The following is a 6752-nucleotide window of genomic DNA, read 5'->3' as shown; positions in this document are numbered from 1 at the left end:
GAGGACACTAAAGCACACAAATGTCTCTCTGGCTCACACACACACACTCACTCACTCACACACACAGACACACAGACACACACACACACACACCACTCACACACACACACCACTCACACACACACACAGACACACACACACACACCACACACACACACACACACACACACACACACTCACACACACACACACACACACCACACACACACACACACCACACACACACACACAGACAGACACACAGACACACACACACACAGACACAGACACAGACACACACACACACACACACACACACACACACACACACACACAACACACACACACACACACACACACACACACACACTATTTCACTGTTGTTCACGTCACAGTAACACACCACAGAAACTTGGGATTTCTCCCCAATCTTGGAAGACCGTCCCTATCGCCGCGTCTCTGGGAAGTCGGTGTGAATTCCCGTTAAAGCCGCTCACCTCGACCTCGTGGTCCATTCCCAGAAGGTTGTTCTTTTTTCTTGGTTCTGAACCGAAGCCACAGAATTTGTTACGCAAATGAGTGAGCAGATGTGTGAAAATCTCCCTCTCTGGTCACAACAGTGCACGTGAAGCTGCCGGTTCATGTGCGTGACACCCGGCGTGCTGGCGCCCTCAGCTCAGCCAGCTGGAAGGCAGGAAACGGGAATTTGGGCCGATTGAGGTGACGTGAAAGTGTCGACTGAAGGATTTTAGCCAGCAGAATTCCAGGCAGAGGGATAAAGGAAGAGCGAGCGCTTTATTCCCCACGCAGGTGGAGACGGAGGGCACGGATCATACAGCCAATCCCACGGATTCCCACTGATTCCCACTGATTCCCACGACTGTAAAATGATGGGATGTTCCTGCACAGGACAGCGAGGAGCTCGAGGCTTCCGTTTGGTTGTGACGCCTCTGGGACAGAGCGGAGGGTCGCGTCACGCTTCCCATCAGAGGCGGCATTCGGAAGTGGAGCCGAGGTGAGGTGAACAGGTGTAGGAGGCCCGGCTCACCTGGCGGAGGTTGTTGTAGACGTCGAGGCTTCTGTGAGCCAGCACCAGGAGCCGGACCAGCGTGCAGACCGTGGTCATCTGGCCCTGCACCACAGCGATGTGAAGAGCTCTGCAAGACATCAGGAACCATCAGGGGGGAAACATCACGGAATGGCTCCTTTTCATGCTGGAACACAACCATTTAATCTGTGTCTCATATTCCAGAACATCTCATATATTCTGGAATATCACCAGTGCGGATTAGCAGGAATTCCGTGTGATAATGTGATGATCCAGAGGGTTTCCTTGACTTTAGCCTCTCAAGTTGGGAGAAAGATGAAACTGAGAATAACATGAAATCACCCAGCGTTGCTAATGAAACGTATTAAGAAAGAAAGCTTTTGTCTTTTGGACTGTTAGCTTAACCTATTTTAACCTACTAATGAAGTTCAGTTCTAACATGCCGATATTATTACAGCTAATAAAGGTTCTATATTGCTGCTCCACAAACGTGAGTCACAGTTAGCTTAGCGCAGCTTTGTCAGGGGTAAAGGGTTAGCAGGGGTAAAGGGTTAGCAGGGGTAAAGGGTTAGCAGGGGTAAAGGGTTAGCAGGGGTAAAGGGTTAGCAGGGGTAAAGGGTTAGCAGGTGGTAGCTGAAGAGAGGCAGAAGTGTCGGTCTGGAGAATCTGCTGAGAAAACAGCTTTCATCATTTTCTCTTTCATTAAACGAAGTTTCTTCCCGTAATAGCGAGATGCGCTTTCTGTCACTTCCTGTTGTCAATGGCAGCGCGCTCAGGCTGGCTCGGCGAGCTGCTCACATCCAGCTCACAACTTTATGGTTTCTAACAGGGGCTTTTTGGAGCTTCAGGCAATTAGCTGCATCCCATCGTACCATCATGCAACAGGAAATGAAGATGCTTCTCGAGAAGTTAAAAGTGCCTTTGCTTTAACTTTGTGGTCAAAAATAAGTTATTTTACCGACAGAAGCGCTCACAACACTTCCTCTCAGAGATGTGACCCATCGACACGACACCACTGATGAAGATGGAAACTTCCTGCTCCAACAGTCACAACGACCCGTCTGCACCAGCACGACGCAACTACAGTTTTCCTCAATATGTTCTGGAAACGCGTCTCCAGATGAGGTGTTGGACCATTTAGAATGACCTTAACATTAAATGTACGCGTCTTCAAAATCTTCAAAGATTTGATGCCATTTATGGAAATAACAATCTAGTTTGTGATGCATAGACAGGACCTTCATTAGCATTAGCATTAGCATTAGCAAAATTAGCCAACAGAAAATGACATAACTTCAAATATATAAGAAAGCGGCCTGAAGAATAAAAGCCAATGTCCAAACGCTCAACATCAAAGGGACGTCCGGACGCAGGGACCAGACCGGGATAGAGATGCTGGTCATAAAGGAGCCGTTCCCCGTGGAGCGGAGCTCCCACATCACAGCAACGGAATGTTTCATCTGTTTTCTTTCCTTTATCTTTGAATACAGACAAATCCAATGATTGATTTGATCTCTCCTTATTGATACTATTATTCAATTAACGCGCTCTTTGTTGTCTCGTGTTGACGTGTTTTCTGCACTTGGTGGGTTTTCTTGATGTGGTGGGCTGCATCTGTACAACCCTGAACTGCCCGCGTGTCATTACGCACGCGGTGACGTGAATAGACATAAATGCAAACATACATATGGAGCGCTTTCAGCTAGCTCAGATTGGAAGTGTAACCACAATAAATCTAACATGTGATGAGTTCCTGTCAAGACCAGAAAAGCAGAAGAGGAGCCGGTGTGATGGGGCCTTTCCTCCGCTGCTGTTCCTGAAACTGCAGCAATCACGCTAACGTTAGCGTGCATGCTGCCTACCAGCAGCAATCACGCTAACGTTAGCGTGCATGCTGCCTACCAGCAGCAATCACGCTAACATTAGCGTGCATGCTAGGCCTCTTCCATTCTAACCATAAACGCATGTTAAATCAGACTGCAGAGAAATGTGTTGATTGTTTAGAACTTCCATGAGTTCCGAATCTCTGAGTGAAACATTGAGTCACCATTGAACCACGATGGAGCCACGAGCTGACGACAGAAGTGACCCAGGTTCTTCGTAGGTTCTGAGGGACAGGATTCAAGCCTTCTCGCTTTCTCTTTCTCTAAAGCTGAAACTACCGTTTCTGGTTCCTGGAAGTGTGTGAGACGGCCCAGGTTCACATGAGCATCAGCAGACGGAGCGCGAGGCAGGTTCGTGCGGTCTGCTGGGGTCTGTAAGGTGAGTGTAGCTGTGGGCTGTGGGATCAGCTGAGCCGTGCACTCGTGCGTCACTCAGCAGCCACAGCGCCGCCCAACCAGGCTCCACCCACAAACGACTGCTTTCAACAATGGCTCAAAGATCTCAAACTAAATCTCTTCTAAACGGATATTTGGCCACACAAGACACTGTCGGATGGTCTTCCTCTAATATCAAGCCAAGTCCCATCTTTCCCTACTTAGGGTCAGGGGTCAGGGGTCATCATGGGTTAGGGGTCACCAGTCGTACTGAGCTGCTCTGTGTGGAGCCCCATGATCCCTGGGAGGTCCCGTGCACCAAGGGGCGCATGGCACCTGTCCGGCGTCGTGAGGTCACGACCTCTGACCACTGTGGCCCCTCAGTTTCCATCAGTTAGGGTCAGGGTCGTCTCCCATCAGCCACCAACACGTACAGAAACACACATCAGGCCAGAGGTGGCGAGCCGGCTCATCTGAGACCAGGAGGAACTTTGTGACTCCTCCACATCCACCTTGTGTAGATGGAGTCACCAGGTCACAGGTTCTCAGCCCTGATTTGGTCTGTGGGGGGAAACCAAACCCACACAGACGCGTGACAACGTGCAAACTAGCATAAACAGACTGGAGCCGGGATCAAACCCACAACCTCCTGGGCAGGAGCCGACTTTGCTGCTGCTTTCTTTCATTTCATTCCTTCAATTTTGGCCTCCAGTTGTGAAGAGGAGCTGTTTGTGCTGCTGGAGGCTGCAGGACCCAAAGGTCCCCGTGGTGCTACGGTAACAGCGAGAAGGGGCGGAGCCTGTAAATGGGGAAACTGCAGCGGATGTTTGGGTTTTCTGAAGTCATTCACTCAAAAACACAGAAGAAAAGACACCTGAGAAAAACCACACTGGTGTTTCAACGCTCTCGCTGGTTTTCCCGAAACTACGGACGCGTTGAGAACAGAAGCTGCACACCCGACTGACGCAGGTCATGTGACTGCTCATCAGCGCCGCTCACAACGTATTTCCTGCAGAACTGATACCACGTTTATACGAGCACAGCAACGTGCACAGCGACGTGCACAGCGACGTGCACAGCGACGTGCACAGCGACGTGCACAGCGACGTGCACGAGTGAGCCGCACGTTGCCTGAGGAGCTCCGTAGGAGGTCTCTGAGTGGAGGCACCAGCAGATCCGCCAACCGGCCTTTTAATGGCTTATTACTAGTTAGGGTTAGGGTTAGGGTTAGGGTTAGGGTTAGGGTTAGCTAAAGCTGCCAAGGTGCACAGCGACGTGCACAGCGACGTGCACAGCGACGTGCACAAGCAGCTGGCTGCTCATGAGACTGGTGGTCTTCACGGATTTGGTTTCATCAGATGAGTCTGATCCTGCAGCACCAACAGCTCCTTGTTTTCACCCTGTGCATGGGGGGGCATGGGGGGGGAATGGGGGGGGGGGGCATGGGGGGGGCATGGGGGGGGGGGGCATGGGGGGGGCAGGGGGGGGGCATGGGGGGGGGGGGCATGGGGGGCGGCATGGGGGGGGCATGGGGGGCGGCATGGGGGGGGGGGGCATGGGGGGGGCATGGGGGGCGGCATGGGGGGGCATGGGGGGGGCATGGGTGCACATGGATGCTCCCAGCAAGTGGGTCAGGATCAGGGTCAGGGCCAGGGCCAGGGTCAGGGTCAGGGTCAGGGCCAGGGCCAGGTTCAGGGCCAGGGTCAGGGTCAGGGCCAGGGCCAGGGTCAGGGTCAGGGTCAGGGTTAGGGTTAGGGTTAGGGTCAGGGTCAGGGCCAGGGTCAGGGTCAGGGCCAGGGTCAGGGTCAGGGTCAGGGTCAGGGTTAGGGTTAGGGTTAGGGTTAGGGTCAGGGTCAGGGTCAGGGTCAGGGCCAGGGTCAGGGTTAGGGTTAGGGTTAGGGTCAGGGCCAGGGTCAGGGTCAGGGTCAGGGTTAGGGTTAGGGTTAGGGTCAGGGTCAGGGCCAGGGTCAGGGTTAGGGTTAGGGTCAGGGCCAGGGTCAGGGTCAGGGCCAGGGCCAGGGTCAGGGCCAGGGTCAGGGCCAGGGCCAGGGTCAGGGCCAGGGCCAGGGTCAGGGCCAGGGTCAGGGCCAGGGTCAGACTGCAGTTACATCCTCATGTTGCTTCATCATGTCTGAGGTCGACTGGCTGGAACGAACATGTTGTCCAGAGCGACCGTAGCAACGCTTTGAGATCGCTCCCTTCCTTTGGTGCCGTCTCCTCCCATTTTTAGGAGCAGCGTGTGTGTGTAGCGACGCCGAGCGCTACGTGGACGTCGTGCTACACTAATGTAACGCATCATCAAGAGGACTGAAACCTCTGGACGTGACACCGGAGGAGCAGAACCCGCTGGATGGCGTCCAGGCAGCGCCCGACCTGCTGATTCGCCAACAGCTGCGTCACATGGTCGCTCGTGCTCTGACCCAAGGACCCACGCAGATGATGAGGAGCAGCGGGATTGGTGCTGAGGCCCACGAGGGTCAGGTCAGGGTCAGGGTCGCTCGTTAGCAGGGGGGGACACTAAAATAGGATCAATCAAAAGTGCACGTACGTGTCGCCGTCCTCATCCTGGCGTGTAGCCAAGGCAACGCCAGCCCACAGGTGCTCATACTGGTGGGTCTGAGGGTAGTTCAGGTCCGGGGCAGGACACACACTGCACAATGGAGCTGGAGGGGGGAGAGAGACCGAGAGAAGAGAGAGAGAGGGAGAGGGAGAGGGAGAGGGAGAGGGATTAGAGGGAGAGAGAGAGAGAGCGAGGAGAGAGGGAGAGAGAGCGAGAGAGCGGAGAGAGAGAAGGGATGAGCACGGGAGACCGCAGACGAGCAGGAGAGGAGACGATGGGAGCAAGAGACACGAGGAGAGGGAGCCCAACAGAGAGACCAAGGAGTAGAGAGCAGGCAGAACAGAGATGGGGAGGGGAGCAGAGAGAGAGGAGAAGGAGAGGCGGAGAAGAGGACGGATGAGGGAGAGAGAGAGGGAGAGGGAGACGAGAGAGAGGGAGAGGGATCAGGGAGAGGGATGAGAGAGCGAGGGAGCAAGGAGAGACGAGGACGAGGGACGGAGAGGGAGAGAGAGAGGAGAGAGAGAGGGATGGGGAGGGAGACGAGAGAGGAAGAGACGAGAGAGAGGGAGAGCTGAGAGAGAGGGAGAGAGACAAGAAGAGAGGGGACCAGAGCGAGAGAGAGAGAGAGGACGGAGAGACGAGGGAGAGAGAGAGCCGTGAGAAGCGCAAGAGAGTAGGGAGACGAGAGAGAGAGAACCGATCCTCAGGGAAGCCAAACGAGAGAGAGGGAGAGAGAGTGAGGGAGGGAGAGAGCGCGAGACGCAGAGAGGAGAGAGGAGAGAGGGAGAGAGTGAGAGAGGGATGACGCGGAGCTAGAGAGAGAGAGAGAGAAAGACGAAAGAGGGAGGGAGAGGGAGAGAGGAGAGGGGAGGGAGAGAGAGAGAGCGGAGAAGGGAGAGAGGGAGGA

At 54.3% G+C, this 6752-nt stretch overlaps 1 pseudogene; it reads right to left on the bottom strand.

Moving 5' to 3' along the window:
- Positions 1 to 827: 827 nt before the first annotated feature.
- Positions 828 to 6752, bottom strand: part of LOC130521191 (B-cell lymphoma 3 protein-like) — a 7428-nt pseudogene continuing 1503 nt past the window's right edge.

The sequence above is a fragment of the Takifugu flavidus genome, unplaced genomic scaffold (genome assembly GCF_003711565.1).
Source record: "Takifugu flavidus isolate HTHZ2018 unplaced genomic scaffold, ASM371156v2 ctg774, whole genome shotgun sequence".
Lineage (NCBI taxonomy): Eukaryota > Metazoa > Chordata > Actinopteri > Tetraodontiformes > Tetraodontidae > Takifugu > Takifugu flavidus.
This window is presented reverse-complemented; position numbering and strand designations above follow the sequence as displayed.